The 19,154-nt window shown below is 45.5% G+C and overlaps 1 protein-coding gene across 3 annotated transcripts in view; it reads left to right on the top strand.

The window, feature by feature from the left end:
- The first annotated feature begins 8,010 nt into the window (after window positions 1-8,010).
- SOX5 (SRY-box transcription factor 5) overlaps window positions 8,011-19,154 on the top strand; it is a 636,847-nt gene continuing 625,703 nt past the window's right edge. Inside the window, exon 1 of one of the 3 annotated variants that reach the window (XM_051784935.1) lies at window positions 8,011-8,087. The gene's annotated coding sequence lies outside the window, so the exon portion shown is untranslated. Of the gene's footprint in view, window positions 8,088-8,413; window positions 8,544-19,154 lie in introns of those variants that run through there. The other 2 variants (XM_051784934.1, XM_051784936.1) reach the window with 2 other exon arrangements.

Genomic DNA, 19,154 nt, shown 5'->3' with positions numbered 1-19,154 from the left:
GAATAGTTGTATTTAACACGTGTGCTAGGTTTTGCTCTTCTGCAGAGAGAGGGCTTTGGATTTTTTGGATGCTGAAATCATGGATGATGAAATGTGTTAGAAATATGTAAGCCTTTGACTTGATGAGCTGTGATCTGATTCTCACTGAGGTGCAGCATATGAAACCTCTGAAAGCTTTAGACAGCTTTGTGTGTTGATACATTTTTGCTACTTCATGTTGCTGATATCTGACACTTCCTATAGCTAGATGACATTTGCATATTGCATATAATTGTTGTTCGTGTAATATTGTCACACTCTGACTTAAATGGATCATTATATAAAGTTATATAGTTCCACGAACTAGTTCTGCAGTGAAAAACACCCTGATATAAATTATGGCATACTTATTACGTGTTTCTTACATTGAGGGCTAATTTTCATTCCACAGAAGCATATGAAAACAGTGAGAAATTAATGTTTCTTGTTTGGGTTTTTTTTTTTCTCTCTTGCTATTATTTGTAATTTTTAATGCCATGTCTTACATCCTGTTTCACAACAAGAATCAGATGTACTTGTTTAACTGTTAAGGAAGACTGAACAATTTGATCACAAATGAGGGCAGTTCTGATTAGATACACTAAGAAAATAAGAGACAAACCCCAGTCTCCTCTCTCCTGGATGCAACCTGACTGCCAGAGTAGTTCCCACAGTACTACATAGATAGCTAGGTTCATTTTGGAGCATCCAGCTGTGAGGTGACACACTTAATGCACCAGTGATCTGATCCAGTATAGAAAATCTTTGGGGCCTGATTCTCTGGTGCCTCTCACCTTGTGCAGTCATTTGTAGGGAACAACCTGAATGTCTACACACTGGAAAAGCAGAATATAAAATATTTTGCGCTGCTTATCCTTCACTGCATACCTGTAACCACATGAGCAAGTGTGAGGTGAAACAGGCTTTGAGTTCTCTAAGGGCATATTGTTTATATAGTGTTGTTTTATTTTCTCTAAAGGTAAAATATAAAGAGTTTGAGCCTTCTGGACAGTGATCTTATGAGCATTCCTATAGGATCCTTTCAGAGCAACTGAACATACACACTTTATGAAAACATGCAAGCTTTTCAGAAAAATGTGCAGGCCCAATAGCTAAAACACAGGTTAGGACAAGTGCTAAACCTGAGCTTTTCCTCAGAAATTCAGATGTTGCTGGTTTAAGGGGTTGTTTTCCTAGCCTAGCAATCATTTCACAAAAGGAGCTCCAATGCCAATTTTAAATCAATGATTGCCCTGTTACAAACACAAATGACATTTCATTGCAGTGCAACCTCCTCTGATTTTGTTTTTATGATAGTAATTTAGGGATATTAGTTACTCCACAAAAGATGGCAGTGCAAGAAGACAGCTTTGCATGAAAAATGTTGTTGCAAAAATTTTATGTGCTCTATGATTTTTCAAACAATGATCATAAATTAAGAGAACAAACTTTGTAGTAAGGAGAAGTATTTCTGGCTTAGGATTTGGCCATTTCTTTACCTAATTCTTGTCTGTTGTTATGCATGCTTGCTTTTTTTGAGGGTTCTATTTATTTCATACATGCTGGAGAATAAACCTACAGCAGTGCGCTAAATTTTAAACAGGGTCACACCATTTGTCCCCCCATTTATTTTAATATTAATTACTGCACCTAAATATATATATATATATATAAAAAAGCTCTATCTTGTGGCACAAAGGTTGATTATATTCAAAATTAGAGGCTTTTGGCAATGACGGGAAATTGAGTCATTTTTTCTGTCCTTTTACAGCAAATTTTTTTCTTTTGTTTTCATTTAAGGAGCACTGTAGAGATACTGATCTTAATAAAACAGTATATACAAATCCCTGTTCCTGTGCTACTGATAAGACACTAACTGCGCAGTCCTGCTAAAACTTACTCGCAGGAACTGGCCTCTATTTTCAGAAGTCACAGATTATTTTGATTACCTCCCTTTTCCAGTCAATCACCAGTTTTAGAAAATGGGGCTAGATTTAAAAAAGGAAAGACACCTGCTTTTGGAAAGCTCCGTGCCACCTGAGGCGCCACAATTTCTTCAGCTCTCGGAGTGCCCGAAACTGCTCGAAATGGCTTTGAAAACTTTGTTGCAACCTTTGCTTGAATTTAACGCGCACGCTGTGCACAACGTTGCACCATGCTGACATACCTGGATTACTTGAGGGTCTGGAAGTTCCACGTTTGCACTGTCCTAATGGTCTGCCCCGACTAATTAGCCCTAAGTGACCCCCACTGAGCCATGCAAGGCACATTTGTAGTTGTCTCCATACGTAAGCAAGCAACACCACATGGTTTCTCATCCTGCAAGTGCTTCCTCCACCTCCAGTGGAGGCTCCGTGGAAAACACTATTAATTAACGTGGTGGTGGGGTAAACAGCCAAGAAAGAAAGGGGACAGCCAGAATATATGCATGAGACTGCCAGCTGCAATCCTGGATGGGTTCTCTCACTTCTGGCAGGCGTGAAAGTGAAGGTGAGCTTTGGGTGTCTCTCTGCCTTAGAGAATCTTAATCCTCTCCTCCCGTATCATGGCTAATGATCTTGGGATGCTGTCACTTGATCAGGTATCCTGGCATAAAGAAAGGTATGTTCTTCTATTAGGATATAGTTAGGGGAGGCATAAACTGTTTTGATGGCCTTTGTAGCACCGCAAGTCAGGGGTAGGCTGAAAAGTTGGATTTGGAAGTGGAACGTATGAGAATATCCATTTTTATTCATCTGTTGGAATTGATGAAAATTTTTTTTAAATGTTCAGTGTGGACTAAGGCTGAAATTAAAAAGAAATCTGGAATGTTGCAACTGGATTTGTGCCTAGAAAAGAAGCAAACCTAAATGAAGTGTTGCAGGGTTTAGGTCCTCCTTTTTCGTGGGGAAGGGTTGAAGGGTTGGCTTCAGCTGTGAGCTCGTTGTAAGAGAGATTAGGGAGGATCTGTCCTAAATTGTAGCTTTGTAATCCCTGCACTGGGTCCGCTTAACTGCCTGACATGTGAAAATATTGTGTTAATGAAGTTCCAGCCTGCTCCTTAAATCCATCCTTGTGACTGTCTTTATTCATCTGCGTGTCCTGATGGATTATGCTTATTTTTATATATGTGAGTAATCTCATTGAAATCTAAGGGTTACTAACAGTAGCATGATAGATGAGTGTTGCTTGGGCCTTTAATCCATTATTGAAGCTTAAAGCTGTTTACAGATTCTTGTAATATTTAATTTTTGCTCAGCACGGACAACTCAAAGCAAGTATCTTAACTTTTTCAGCTGGCTTCCTTCTCTCTTTATCATTCCATGCGCCTGCAATAGTTTAAATTACAGAACACCACATTGACATTTAATTTAATCAACATTTCCTGTTTCTTTTAGATTTTGTACGCACCTTCTACTAAAAATAAATATATTCCTTATTTAGTTAATAGGACCTAAATGTGGGATCCAAATTGCTCAGGATTGCTCTGCTGAAACACAACTCTACCCTTTAATTTGAGGAACCAGCTAACATGAAACTGGATAGAGAGCCCTATTCAGGGACACAATGGCAGCATGTTTTATGTGCCCTAGGAAGTTATCTGAATGTCTCTTTGAAATATCATAGGTGGGATTCTCTATTGCCTCTGGGGGAACGGAGGTAGGACCTGCACAGAACCACATTGCTTTAATATAAGTAACAGAGGCTTTTCCTACTAGCAGAAATCAGTGAAAGTATCACCATGATTTTATTACGGAGAAGCAGATAAGCCATGCTGCATGTAAAAGACCAGAGTGGTACTTTGACTGATTAGGACCACATAAGGGTGTTCTTGTGCTGATGCACTCTGATAGGAAAACAGACGTTTGTAAGTTCCTAAGTGGTTTCTTCATTTTGATATGGCTTTAAGGTTATCTCAGTACCTCAATAACTGGATTACTTTGGCACAAAGATAATGTTGTTTTATAGGACCCAGGCTTTGTTCTTCACTGTTGCCATTTGTACCTCTGAGAGGTAGTAACAAACCATTTCCATATCAGGAAGGTGGCATTTCACACCAGCTCATGTGAAAATGAGCATGCCAAGACTCAGTGGAGTAGAAAAACAGAGCTCTGAAGTTTCTAGGAGGATGAGGCAAAGTGTATGAAGTATCTTGTGAAGAGCAGTAGTGAAGGGACAAAGTCAGGTAGAACAGAAGACAGATCAGCTCTGTGTGAGCAGAGAGATAGATCTACCTGTACATTTTTTCCCTTAATAACATGCCTAAGATGCTAATTGTTGAACTTACAGGTACAGATATGGGGGAAACTTTGTGAAAGTGGAGCTGTGTATAAACCACCTTCCCCAAGTGCAAATTGATTTCTAGGTGCACGCTGCTCACAGTGAAGGTGGGTGACACCTTTCACTGAAACACAGTCACGTTCCATGCACACTAGAGCAGAACCAGGCTCAAGCCACGCTTCCCTGATGTTGGGAAACTGAGTGTTATCCAGAACTTTGCACATTTCAAATTTAAAATAGGTAGCAATTTTTGCCTGGTAGCCTACCTTTCGTTGGGTGAGTTGCTTTCTTTAGTTATTCAGGGTGGAAAGTAGCTTGAAGCTGTGCTCCCAGCTGTGTCCAGCCCATGTGTGCTAACATTCAACATCCTGTGTGCTCAAATACGCAGAGCTAAATAAGGAGATGTCTCTAGGTTCTACTAAAAAGCATTTAGTTGACTGTAAATGTTGAAATGAGTCAATGCAGAAATGGTGACATCCTTCCTTTAAATTAAAAAAAAAAAGAATCCTCTGCGATAAATAGTAAAAACTAAATGATTATTGGCATTCACAGTTGTTTTTAAAAGTGTTTGGAAATAGGATGCTAGAGTCTTTGAGGAATGACCTATCTCCATTATTCAAGAGAAACTCAAATGCAGCTACTCCCAGTCCAATGGGGGTTCTTTTTTCTTTTCTTTTTTTTTTTTTTTTTTTTTGCAATTCTCTTTTCCACTGAACACCTTAATCCTATTGTAGAAGTAGAAAAATACAGCTCCTGTGGAGAATATAATACAATCTCACACCATTGTGCTTTTGATCTTAAATAAAATGCAACTGCATTTGGCTTTTTCTCTTCGCACCAGATTAGTTTTGGACCCAACCACCCTTATTCCTTTCTTGTGTTGAACTAAAAGGAACTTCATCATGACTGTAAGGAGTTCTCATAAAGCAAGTAGTGAAGGAGGAGGGGGCACTGCTTATGCAAAAAACAATGGGAGGGAAGTGTATCAAAAGAAAAGTGCTCTGAAAGATGTGGGGAGAACACAATATACCCTGTCAGCCCAACCCAGGCAATTTTGGCTGTAGGTCTCCAGGTTTGAGATTACCTGAGATAGAGCAGAGCTACATGCCCAACACATTTCTTACCTATGCCAGCAGTGGGGGTCACTAGCCATCAGAAATGGTGTTTGCATGAGCAGGTGGGGACTGAAGACTTGTTGCTTTGACAGCCAGTACTGGAACTTGTGCAGAACTTGGTGACTGGGACAGTGCAGTATGAAACTTTACCATTTAGCGTGTGGGCACCTTTCTCAAATGTCTCATTTAATCCAGATAAGGCAAGGTTTTGGTAGTTTGGGTTTTTTGGATACGACTGGTCCCCTTGGTTCACTGCAGGTCCTGAAGGCTGCGCTGCCTCCCGGGCACCTCAGGCTGCACCGTGCCAGAAATGCTGCCGCAGAGCTCAGGAGTCCTATTCCTCTCTCAGCCTGGCTTTTTCTCCTGTAAGAGGAATTACAGGGCTGGCTGGGAGAGCTGATGCTTGCACCTATGCAGCGCAAGCCAGCCTCGTGCCAGGCAGCAGGGTGTTAGAGCTGCCCTGCTCCCATCCCACCCACAGGACTCCCGTGGGAGTTCCTGCCACAGAGGTAGGGAGGAAGCCAAGAAAGAAACATTCCTCCAGCTCTTTTCTTTTTTTTCTCCTTTTCCCGTCAGGGTTACCACCCTCTCTCACCACTCCTACGGAGAGGTCTGAAATCTCACTGAATCAGCAGTTGTGAATATTATCTGTGCTGTTAATGGTTTGCATCTTTTTGCATGAAAGGGTAAAATCACTTAGGGACACACACACACACTGAAAAGATCATATACAGTAACGCATCCAAGCAGGGGAAAAAAAAAAAAAAGGTTGTAACGTTCATGAATTCCAGATGATGACTTTTTAAATCCCCGAGAAGGCAGTGAAATTGTTTGATTGTTCTTGTTAATTATTGGCCTTGTCCCAGTATCAAATATTTGTAGAAGATAAGACTTCCCTCGTGGAGATGAATAATAACCGAACTTGCTCTTCTTTGAGCAATTTGGCTCCGGGTGCGGATTTCTGCGTTTCCCACTCTCGGGCTCGAACCCCGTCCAGCCGGCTGCGGCGCTTCAGAAAAGCACGTGTACAAAACGCTCAATTAAAAATAAAAGACCCCGTAAGTAAATAAGAGAGAGAGCGAGAGGCAGACCTCGTACTTGCAGAGCGTGACTTTATTAGCGGCGGCGGCGGCGGCTCCAACCCCTCCCGGCCCGGGGCTGCGGCCGCCGATCCCCCGCGCCCCGGGGCGCGTCGCACCCCTCGGCACAGGACCGGCTCCCGAGCAGCCGGGTTAGGGACAGGCAGAGCAAGCGGCTGCCGAGAGGAAAACACAACTTTCCACACACCCACCCACGCGTACCCCCCAGCCGGGCGCGGAGCCCCGGGAGCGCCCGGCCGGGTCCCTGCGGGGCCAGCCCAGGACACGGCTGCGCTCCCCCGAGGAGCGGCGGGGGGTGCTGGCGGAGAGCAGCAGCAGCAGGAGGAGGAGGAGGAGGAGGAGGTAACCGCGGGGTCCGGGGCAGAGGCGGACAGCGGAGACAGGGCGTTCGCTCCCCGCCTGCCTGGGGGAGCGGTGACACGGCGGGGGCTGCCCCGGCCCCTCCGCCCCGGGCAAGGGTTCCAGGAGGGAGAAGAGAGCCGCAGTCCTGCCGGCCCCCGCCCGCCGCTGAGGTAACCCCTGGGCCTGCGGGGGTGACACCGGGGGGCTTCGAACCCGCCGCCTCATCGCCGGCTCCTGGGGGAGAGCGAGGAGGGGAAGGGCGAGGTGGGACCCCAAACTTCTGCGTCCTTCTCGGGTTCCAGCGCCCGGACGGGGGTCCTGGGAATGACGCGAAGGAGCTGAGGAGAGGGGATGCGCCGGGCGTCCCCACAGGCGGCTGAGCATGTGAGCGACCGCACCGCTGTGACAGGGGCTGCCGGTGCGGGAGGTGCCAGCGGACACGCACACGCCCACGGACGCGCAACTCTCGGAGTGTTTACTCTCGGCAAAAGGGCGGGAGGGGGAACTACTGCTCGGGAAGGGACCTGGGAGCGACATCCCCGGGTCCTGCGACAGCCCCGCTCGGTGAAGAAGTTCCCGGGCGGAGCGGGGGGGTAGGCGGGAAGGGCTCGGTGCCCCCACCGCTTTGAACCGCTCTAACTACGGGCGGACAGCCGCCACCCCCCACCTCCGGGGACAGCGAGGATGATGATGGTGGTGGCGGTGGTGGCGATGGCCGTTCGCGGGGGCGGCGGGCGCGTCACTTACCGGTGGCCGCCGCGCAGGGCCGCCCCGGAGCGCGGCGGGGCGGGCGGGGAGGAGGTCGGGGATGGTCTGAGGCAGCCCCGGAGCGCCAGGGGGACTCCCTGCGCAGCCCCCTCCCCGCTACCGCCACCTCGCCTTCCTCCTCCGCCTCCTCCTCCTCCTGCCTGCCGGGGTGCTGGCGGCGGCCAGGCGCGGCGCGGCTCCTCTCCTCCCCCATTGTTCCCGGTCTCCCTCTCGTTCTTTTTTTTTTTTTTTTTTTTTTGGCCTTTTGTTATTTGCACTCGCATTGTGTTGTTTGTCTCTGAAGCCGCCTCATGACCAGCAAAGGGATTTCACCTCGTCCTTGAGAGACAGAGAGAGAGAGAAGGGGGAAGGGGTGGGAAGGAGGGGGAAAGGAAGAGCTCACCAAACACCCATCTCCCAGTCCCTCCCCGCACCTCTGCCTCTCCCCACCCCGCCAGTGTCTCACTTAGCACCCCGCGCCCGGAGGAGACATGACAGACAGCGGGTAGGTGCGCGACCGCCGCCGTTTTAACTTTATCCTCGCCGCGGCTGCTCGCCGGGGGCGGCCGCGCTCCGCGCCCCGCGGGGCCCCCCGCGCTCCGGGGGCGGGCGGGGTGGGCGCCGCCGGCGGGGCGGGGGAGGCGGCGGGGCCGGCTGTCAGCGCAGCTCGCTCGGCTTCCTCCCGGCCGCTCGCACACCTCCCGAAGTTTGGCACAACTTGTCACGCCCTCCCCCCCTTCCTCCTCCTCCTCCTCCTCCTCCTCCTCCTCCTCCTCCTCCTCCTGCTGCTGCCGCCGCCGCCGGGGCTGGGGGCGGGCGGGGGCGGTCCGGCCGCGGTGCCCGCGCGTGTGTGGCGGGGCAGCGGCTGCTCCGCGCCCTGCCCAGGCATGGCTCAGCCCTCGGGATCCCGGCGGAGCCGGCGGACAGGAAGCTTTAAATTATTGTAATTGCCTCTCCGTGCGTGAGTGCCGAGCAGCGGCGGCGGCCGCCGAGCCGCTGCCGGGGAGGCGCGCAAGGGGCGAGCGGGGGGCACGGCGGGCACCGCACCGGCACCGGGAGGGGGGCACCGGGAACAGGCTCTCTGCGTGTTTCTGCCACGCACCTTCCTCGCTTCTGCCCGAGCAGGAGGGTGGCTCTGCGGAAGGGGCTGAAGGCTCCGGGTTCGCTCGTTTCGGCTGCTTTCCCCTCAAAAAGAAAGCGGGTCAAGGGGGGGAAAGCGACCTCCCGGTCAGGGTGCGGAGCGCGGCCGCGCTCGTCCCCGCGGATCCCCGGGCACTGGCGGTGGGAGCGAGCGCTGCCTTCTCAGAAAAGTTAGGGGACTTTATTCCAGCCCGACTGCGATCCTAGAATAACCGGAGCCGCTTGCCGGGAGGAACGTGATCGGCTTTTCCCAGGGGATGGCATGCTGCCTCAGCCCTGTACTTTGGTCAAGGGTAGAACCAATAGCGAGCTGTGGGATTTTGGGTAATAAGTGTGGGAATCTGCAAGAGGAGTAGGTCTAAGAGTGATTTGTTTTCTTACTGCTCATGAATAATGGCCTCGAGCTTTTTTTTTTTTTTTTTTTAAACCAGCAGGCCAACGAAATAGGCACGTGGGAGATTTGTAGGCGTTCAACATCGCGATCATCATCAACAACAACAACAATACAGTAGGGACGTTCGGGGGGATGGTGTCAGATGAGAACTGTTTTCTCTGAGAGGCTGGTATCACACGCTGGCACAGGTAGCTTTTGCTGTCGTTGCTAACACAACTCTTGTAGAAGGAAAGCCAGCAATATCCTAAAATTAGGCAATAAACGTTTTTGGTGGGTTGTTCTGGTTTTGTTTTTTTTTTTTTTTTTCTTAACTAGAGCTGCATTTTGCTCCATCTCTGTCAAGGAATGGAATAATAACTTCAGATTAGAAAAGGAAGTTTGACTCCAGCTGTAGAACTGTAGGATAATGTGTCCTGGCTTTCATCCTCCCAGTTGAAATGCAGTTAGCTGTCTGCAGCCTTGCTGAAGCGAGCCACTTAGATTAAAAAGCAACTCTTATAAATGAGGAGCTACTACAAAGTTCTTCATCAAAATATCTTATCACCTTAAACCTACCTGAGAACAGCTGCCTGTATCGGCTGCTATTTATATGATCTCTTAATCCTTCCCAACCCTGGAAATACATTATTGCCTAAGAAATGAAGTCTTTGTCCTGCAACATATACTATGTACAGCTATTGAACTGGAATTACAAAGGAAGTTTTTTTTTAATTTGGCTGTAATATCTGGCCAGGTTAGAGCCAGCTTTGTTTTACGAGGTTTCTCCAGCTGAAGAGGGAGAGGCTGGCATGGACGTGTTGCGTTTTGTGAAAGGATAGCATGTCTGCTCTGACAGGATTTGAACATGAAAACCCAATAAACACATGGTCATTATGCATGGAAAACTCACAGCAGAGCTTTCTGATTGCACTTAGACTGTTTTGGTTGAGAGTTACACTAAAGGGAGCACAAGACTTGAAAGCTGCAAGTGGCTTGTGTAAACAGATGGACATTTGAGATGTATTGATGGTTTAACATGTGGGTGCACATGTATTTAATTTAGCCTAGTGTAAGTTTTTTGTAAGCAATGGAAGCTCACACATGCTTTTTAGGAAGAGAGTAAAAGCACGTGGGTTTTGTCTATAGGTGTTGGAGCTCCTGCTGTAGAGGTTCTTAGGGACTGGGATTGTCCTGATGTTGTGATCTTGTAGGACCAGGTGAGACTGAACAGAGAACTTACTTAAGTTACTTAGGTTTTCACTTAGGTGCACAGGTAGCTTGTGGATGAATTTTGAAATGGTAAGGTGCCCTTCTGAGGTCTCTGTGCTGAGAAAACATGAAAGTGCTTAAACATAACATCTCGCTGCGCTCTTATCGTACGTGCTGCTTGCCAGAACCAGTTAGGTTGAGCAATATCATTAAACTGTCAGACCTATTGTTTACAATGGGATAGTTCCTCAATGCTCAGGATGAAGAAACACAGCAGTTTTCTGTTACTCATCGTAAAAACCGTGCCGCCGCGTTCCAGGAAGGTTTGTAAGTGGCGAAGCTGTCGCTGCATAAGGCATGGGAGGAGATGGGGACTTGGCATCCCCCGGCAGTGCTGCTGCACGGCAGCGTGTGTGTGCAGGAGCTTTGTTTCTGCCTGCAGTTCCTACTTACCCTGAGATAAAACACTCTGATGTTGGCATATGGACGCACCGAAAAAAACCCCAGATCTCGTTTGTTGAAAAATAAGAATTCCAGCATCCAGGAGAAAGTAAATGAACAGTCCTTCTAAAAATACAGCAGTATGCTAAAATATTGCCAAAGCACTGCTCTGACGCTGTTGTAAGCTGTCATGTTTTTGACCATTATAAATAGATTAGTATTATTGTAAGGATTTTTTTCCTATTAGAAAAGAAGTTTGGTGTTTTTTTCCCTGTTTTCTACATAAGGATCCTCATGTGCCCCCTGAACAGGCAGAGCTGTGCATGCATGGAAGGTGGCGAGAATGTTGCTGGGGAGGAAGTGGGCTCTGGGCCCTACACCTTGGGAATGGCCCTTACAAAGCCTTTCAAGTTTGCTTTTCTGTAAACTTAAAGTTTTTTATAATCAGATTTGCTTATATTTTCCATGTCTTCAAGACGTTAGAGCTGGTCCGATTAATCACTTGAAATATATTTTGTAGTCAATTCAGGCCCAAATTTGGTTTAGACAGCATTTGACTTGAAGCCTGAAACAAGAGTGAGCTCCTCTTTGGTGTTACTGAAGGACTGGGGGCTTTTGGGAGTTTTCTTCCTTTTTCAAGAATGTGCTCAGACCCAATTAGGTAAATTTTCTTTCAGTTTTGTGACCAAACAGTAGGATGAGGGAAGTCAGGAACCAGATCTGTTTCCTTTTGGGAAATATACTGACAGATAAGAACATTCAAGTTAAGACCAGAGCATTAGATTTGCATCCTGCTGCTGGTCATGCTGCACTTCCACCTTCTTTGGGCTCTGCATGGAGAGCAGAGGCTACAGGTAAAGTGGGTTTCCGATGATTTGCATGCAACCTGTTAAAGCAGCTTGAGTCCACGTGCTGCAGGGTATAAAATGATCTCTTTTGCAGTGCCTTTCCTCATGTCTCCAGCCTCTTCAGGCACGTGGTGAAAGCACAGACGCAGGCGCGCGCACGGTACATTCTGTGTGCGTGCAGCGTGTTGTCTGAACGAGTTTTTGTTGCTTACAGAGCACTCATCCTTTCTGGTTGCACAGCTTTCTAGGTGAGGAGACCATACGCTTCGTGACAGCTTGAGGAGGGTCTCCTGTAATATTTCTGACAGCTTTATTTTCTCTCTCCTCCAGCCACTCTCTTTTCCTTTGAGCAGCAAGGGTAGATTGAAACGCAGGTAATACATAAGAGGATCCTTTAATATTGGCTATTTTCAGAGGCACAAAGGACAATTACTTTCTCTTCCTACTAACCTCCTGCTGGCTTACTAGCTGCTTGGGAGGCTAGTGATTTTAAGAATGCCACTTTACCCAGTGCATCAAATACGTAGCAAATCTTTGCTCACCAAGATCCCAGTTCCTACATCCCATGGTAACACCAAAAATTGAACTTGAGTGGCCCAGAGAGCCAGCTCCTACTGTGAAGACTCATACAACCATCAGCACTTTTTAGAGTTAAATTTGATCCATTTGATCCATCCTGAGCAGTGCTGACAATTGCCAGCTAAAAGACCTTTCAGTGAATTGTCCTTTAACAGAAATCTTTTTTTTCTTCCCTCCCATTTCCTGTTGTTCTTTTAAATAAAAAGAAATCCTGGTGACAAAGCTAAAGTGTATTCTGTGATTATTGCTTAAAGAAAGAGTATTTACCTATATTTCAAGGAAGTGAATTGCCTGAAAATTGCAGGTCAAAACTGCAAAATCTCAAGGAAAAAAACCTCGCGCTATTTGAATTATGTATTTATATACTAGTGTTTGGTTATTTGAATGATTATAGTTAAAATATATGGGAGAGTGTGTAATCTGTACTATATTAATACTGTATTGATCTGATGAACACTGAACACTTAGACCCATCTTTCTTGGTTTGTGAGCAAGTCCTGAGAGAAGCTGAGCAAGCTCAACTGGCCAATGCAATTTGATGGTATAATTTTACAAAAGAGGAGCTAAATAAAACCACATCACTAAGAGGAGTGATTTTCATTGCTGTCTCCTGGTCCCTAGAAGGGTGGTCCAGGTTTTACTAAAAGGTCTTGGGAAAGCTCACTTCTTGCTCAGTAGGCTTATATTTGCTACATGTGGTACTTGACTTTGTCAGTCAAAGGCTAGGGGAGATCCTTAAGGTATAACTGGAGTATTAGTAAAATTGTATTTAAGGTCCTGCTCTTAGTGGCAGTGATGTTAATGTATTTAATTTAATTTAAACCCAGATTTGCAGCACTGGCTTTTGGGTTAGGCAGGTTAGAAGGTTGGCTAGGACAGCAAAGAAATGATGGGATAGGGTGAAGTTGCCTGCTTGTAATTGGGCTCCTGCTGCTCTAAGAAGTTGCTTTGCCCACATTTTCTGTGGAGAGGGGACAAAATTCAGGTAAGAAGGTTTGAAACAGTTGTAAATATGGCTTGCAGTATCTTCAGTTTCTGTGGGGAGTAAGGGAATAAAACAGGTTAAAATTCAACTGAGTGCCATATTATGGTTTGTAATAGTCAGTTCTAAAGATACATTTAATTAAACTGGTTCAATTTCTAAACTAGGATTATGGAGTCTACCTTTTACTCTGCCATAAAATCCTTGTGTATGAGTAAGCTTTCAGTGTCATGAAAAAGGCTGGGGGACACAGTTGTAATCCTCAGATAACCAATTAAATATTTACTTAATAAGGCTCTAAAAGTTAATTTTACAGTCCATTTTTTTTAAAATGAAAGTAAAATACCTATTATATGGCTAAGTCAGTGCCTTTAGTCAGTGAATAGAAGAGTTGCTTTTCTTAGCTGGTAACACCCTTTTAATGTCACAGCTGACCTTCTAGGGGGAGATTAGTCCTAATAGACCAGGTTTATATTGAAAAAGATGCAGAAATCATTAGAGAAGAGAAGAAAATTAGAAAATGAATGGTTTTCGAGTGATTTCAGAGCAGACTGAATTAAAGCCAGATACTGACTTCTGTGTTAAAGAATTTTTTTACAAAAACAGAGAAAATACCTATTCTGTAACAGTGATTAATCCACCAAATCACACTCTGGTGGAGTCTCCTCCACTGACTCTGGAAGGAGCCTGGGGACATTGAGGTTCCCAGGGAAAGGCAGCTGTTGTGGTTCTCCATGTGCTGTCCTTACGTGGCATCCAGTAGCACACAACTGTCTTTTCACTGAAATGAGATTGCTCTTTATGCCATGGCATTAAAGATCATGCTGCTCATGCTAGTATAGAGACAAATGCATAAATAATAACAAGGAATGCAATATATGTGTCAATTACACTTCTGTTTAATAATAAATTGAACACATCTGCTATGAAGGGTACGCAAAAAAATGCAAGAAGCGTATTCAGTCGTAGAAAAGTGAATGTGTTAATGCAAAATTCTGCTTTACAAATTCAAATCTGGGAGAAGAGTGTGTTTGGTGGGAGATACTGTGCTCTTTGCTGCGCTTCAGATTGATTTTATATCTGTAATTGTATGCAGGCAGCTGCCAGAAGCAGGACTTAACGATTCTGAGAAAACCAAGTGATTTGTTCCGATTCCTGGGAGCGCGGGTTTGTTTGGCGGCGCCGTGGTGCATTAAGTGCGTTGTGGTTGAGATTAACAAATGTAGGACAATTAATTAGTTCAGGTTTGCGAGTCAGGAGTAGATTACTTGGTCAGTACACGCACACGTAGGGTGAACCTTTTAGTTCGCGATGAAACTTGTTGCTGAGATCGTTTTCGTGCCTCTTGCCGACAGTCAGAAGAGACAGAGCTGGAGGAGAAACAGTGGAGTGCTTGTCACTTCTGTAAAATAGTTTCCAATTGAAACCTGAAATTATATGTAATGAGACATTCCTATAAAACAGGGTTGCCGTAGGTAAGTAGCAGTTTGCACGGGATGATGGAAGTTTTGCAACTGTAGAGGAATAATATTAATTCTCAGGAGAGATTACAAATGAGTAAATGCTGATGAATATGTACAAATGTGTATGTGTGAATTTAGTGCTTCTGAAAGGCAATTGACAGTTCTGGAAACCGAGGGCCTCTCTCTGCCAGGAAAGTGCCGTGGAGGAAAGCAGCACAGTAAAAATGTGTGGTGTATCCCCAGTGCAGTGACCAGGGGTGTGTTCTGTGGGCAGCCCTGGCCAGGGTGAGGAGCAGTCACAAGATGTCATTAGGCCTGAAATTGTGTCACTTATGTTAGATACTGGAAAAAGGTACTTCACCCAGAGGGTGGTTGGGCACTGGAACAGGCTCCCCAGGGAAGTGGTCACAGCACCAAGCCTGACAGAGCTCAAGAAGCGTTTGGACAACACTCTCAGGCACATGGTGTGACTCTTGGGGATGGTCCTGTGCAGGGCCAGGAGTTGGACTCGATGATCCTTGTGGGTCCCTTCCAGCTCGGCATATTCTGTTTTTCTGTGGTTCCGTGATCTTGCTTTGTATAAAATGTGATCTTTGAATGAGAGCAGTATGTGTGTTTTTATGAGGAGTAATGGAGGGGAGGGAAGTAAGACAGTCTTGCACCTTCTACTGCATGCCCCGCTGTTCTTTTAATAACTCATGCATTGCATTGGTACAGAAAGTGGCTCCTAGTGAGAAGTAACAAGCTGCAATGGGGTAGAAAATGGAGAAACCAAGAGATTCTGATCCTTAAAGGTATATTGGAGGTAAAGGCATGGATACTGCGGCGTGAACAGCAGCAGCAGTTACATACCCAAGCACCTCTGCAATGCACGCAAATACAGTGTAAAGAAGTAGGAGGCAACACGGAGGAAAAATGCTCTTACTCAATAGTATAAAGTTTTAAGGATGCAAGATTTTTCTTTTTGCTTTGCTTAGTTTTAAATTCTGGGGGTTTACGTATAAGAGAAAGGAAAACATTTACTTGTATAACTATACAGCTTTCTAGAATGATTTTTATCTCAACACCTGAGTGTGAGTTGTAGAGGTGTGACTTATGGCCCTGATTAAGAACAGTATTAGAGTATAAGCTTCACTTTAGAAATGTGACTTAGTTCATTTAAATTCAGCAAAAGGTGAGTGTTAGAAAGTGCAGTGTTAGAAAAGTGAGAGTTCAATGCAGCTAAAGTCCCATTTTTGGAGGTAGCACAGTTGACCTTTGGTTTGATTTAGGTGTCTAATGAAAGGAACAAAGAAAAAAGTTCATTTCCTAAGTTACCTGCATTGTTAAACATTGTTCTGAAAACCCACAGGGACTGGGACAAGTGAGTGCAAGAAGTGTCTTCCAGGACCTCCAGTGACTGCAGGATTTACATGGATTCCAGTTTTAAGGAGGGATATTGAGGGCATTTTAAATGGTTAATAATAGTAGCAGATATTGGCTTCTCTAAGTCTTTGTATGGTTTAGTTGTCTTTCATATTCCTGGGAATGTTAGTCAGGTGCTACCTCCGGAGGCATCTGCACGGGCAGGACTGGAGCTACCAGCAGATAGGGACAGCCAGGGTTTTGTGTGGTTTTGAAAGGTTTTGAAAGGTTTGAAGGTTTTGAAAAACCTTCATAGACAGATGTGCCAAAACCTACCTGTGCAGTGTTTGGGTTGCTTTAGTAGGTGGTATTTTTTTCAGTGTATTTCACTCTGTGTTATGTTGCTCTTAAGTACAACAATGTTAACTTTATGATGCTTTCTAGTCTTTTTTTCCTGGTTGGATATAGTAGATCAATAATGTGCATATATGTAGGGTCTTTGTGAAGCAAATCCTTCAAGGCTCCCTCTGTCATTGGAGAGAAGGAGGTTCCTGCAGAAAGTACTGCAGAGGAAGAGCTTCCATCTCCCCACTGACGGTGATAGGGACGACTCACCTCATGAGGGCAAACCTGTGCGTGTGAGAGCAGAGCCTAAAGAGACAGGAGGGAAGCACTGTGGGCCTGGTGTTGTGCCTGCTGCCGTCAGGGCAGGCTTGGCCATTTGTTTTAGTCTGTTGATGCTAAAACTCTGAGGTGGTGAGCCTGTGGAAGCCATAGCTGCTTGAGCGTGCATCCACGTGGGATTTCCAAAACTACAGAGAGCAGGTCGGCAGTCAGTGTTCAGTGGTGTTCGATGGGCTTGGGAATACAGCTTCCAAAGCCAACTGTTTTAAAAAAAAACCCAGAAAAACTTCCAAAAAATCTGACTGAACCATTGCAAGTTTTGCTATTAGTTTCCTTTATTTAGTGGGACAAGGTTTAGCTCTCTCTCTTTGCTGTTCAGAGAGTGTGGAGTCTTTTCAGTGTCTTAATAGGTTTTGGTTCAGCCCCTTGTACTGTTTCCCACATAGAGCTTTTGTTTCTTACAGTTCCAGCTCTTGAGAGCAGCGAGTGGGGTGTTTCTGTGGAGCTGTGGACTTTTTATTGACTCAAACATGCAGCTTACAGAAAATGAGGATGTGTGCGGGGAGGTAAATGAAAGTGTATTGTTTTTCGTAAAGTGTCACCTGCAATGCGCTTTTAAATAAACCCCTCTATGACCATGTATGGGTTTTTTTCACTTGAAAGACACTATCTCCTTCTTCTAAACATTTGCACAGCAAAGTAATGCGTTATTGCATTTTCATAAATAATTGAAAAGCAACTTAAAAGAAAGTAGGCCAACAGAAAAAAAAAAAAAAAGAAAGTGTCGGTTTCAAATTTGAGAGAAGAAAAATATGTTTCCTTCTTGGTAGCAAGTCAGTTAAATGTTATTAAATCCCATTCTCCCACCCTGACATGACCAAAGACAAATCCGAAAATTGACAGTTTCATTTAAAAGAGAGAGAAATGGGGGGAAAGGAATGCTGAGTTTGGTTTAGTTTGTCTCTACTTTTCTTTTTTTTTTAATTTCCCACCCCCCCTTGGTAAGAAAGGAATTGTGACCCCTTATCAGTTTGGAAGTGACTGAGGAGCAAGTCTCTGGAGGTCTCTTGTGTTGGCTTTTCAGCGCCGTTTTCCGTGCTGGGCTGTAATAATGCAAGTTATTTTAGAACTGTGCATACGTTAGTGTTCTGGCGCAGCATGATACAATAATGTGTGAAAAAGCATAAGATCACACCTTGGTGAAACTTGCAGATTTCCTGCATAATCCGACAGTGAGCTCTTGTCAGGTTTTGACTATATGTAAAGTGAGAATAAAGTTTCCAGAAGCAAAGCGCAAGCCTTGGATGCATTTTGAGTGGCTGTTGCAGGGATTTTGGCCCTGACGTGGTTCCCAATGTGCCCGACTTTAAGCACTTTAGTCCCGCCGCAGCCAGCAGGTCTCCTTCAGCGCTCAAAATCTGGCAAATGCTCTGGGCTCTTCACCCAATTGTGGCTTTATTTTTGCCAGTGCTGGGGAAGATGAAAGAGCCGGCGTAAATAATTCCTTTAAAAACCGTGGGTGACATGAACAGTTGTCGTGTAACTTGCGGTGTGATGTATCTGGTGGCAGAACTAGGTGCTGACTGTGGGAATGGTTTGTGGCCATGGGTCTCCTCATGGGGCCATGGGTTGGTCTGAGCTGGTGTGTCCAGGAGGAGCCATGCAGGTGGCACAGGAGAACAAACTTGGTCTCTTATGCACTGAGTGCAGGATTAGGACCAGCATGGGCTGTGCCTGGGCTCTGGCCATCGGTCTGTGCTGTACCAGAAGTTAGAAGGAATTGCTGGGTGAGGTTCTTCCATCAGGCTGGAGGCCTGACTTGGGAGTCCTAGCTGTCCTTTTCTGTCCTAGAGATCAATAGATCAGTGATTGCTGGTTATTAATGTGTTGCTTTAAGATTAGAGCTGCTCAAAGGGTAGACTCCAGTGATGGTGAGCTTCATGCAACTGATTTGTCCTCCAGAGCAAAAAATGTGCATTCCCTCCTGCTTTCCTCCCAGCGCATTCCCTCCTGCTTTCCTCCCAGCTTTACTCCATCTCCTTTTATTTTTTATCACCAGTGTGGCTGTATTTCAAGTCCCTGCCCACCATTCCAAAATGTGTGATACATTTGTTAAGGATTTGGAATTTGGGATGCTTCGATATAACTTTGTGTAGGTTTTATAGAAACACCTGACGTGTATGTTTAGTTCCTAAACACCTTCTGTGCTTGATTTATCCTCACAGGTTGTCAAGGTATTCAGATGACCTGAAACTGAGGAAGTGAGAGGGAGCTCAGCTGGCAAAAGTCTGACATTGAGTCTGACTGCGGCTCAAATTTGTTTTGCAGAGTTGAGCCCAGGCTGCGTAGGCGGTGAAGAAAGCCTTCTTCACTTCACCATTGTATCCAAAAAGCTTTGAGCAGCATCATTTCTTTGCAGGTGATGAATAACCTAGTTAGCTCACATTGTTTCAATCCAGTGACAGTTCTCCTCTGAGAAGTCATGGTGGTAATTTGTAAGGGTAGGTTCATGTTCAGGCTCGATGATGGAGGTGTTCTGGTGGTTCTTTGGTAGGTCTTCTGGGCCAGA

Source organism: Manacus candei, unplaced genomic scaffold (genome assembly GCF_025592945.1).
Source record: "Manacus candei isolate 608988 ecotype Guabito, Panama unplaced genomic scaffold, ASM2559294v1 h1tg000018l, whole genome shotgun sequence".
Classification (NCBI taxonomy): Eukaryota; Metazoa; Chordata; class Aves; order Passeriformes; family Pipridae; genus Manacus; species Manacus candei.
The sequence above is the reverse complement of the archived record's forward strand: the minus strand, read 5'-3'. Positions and strand labels throughout refer to the sequence as shown.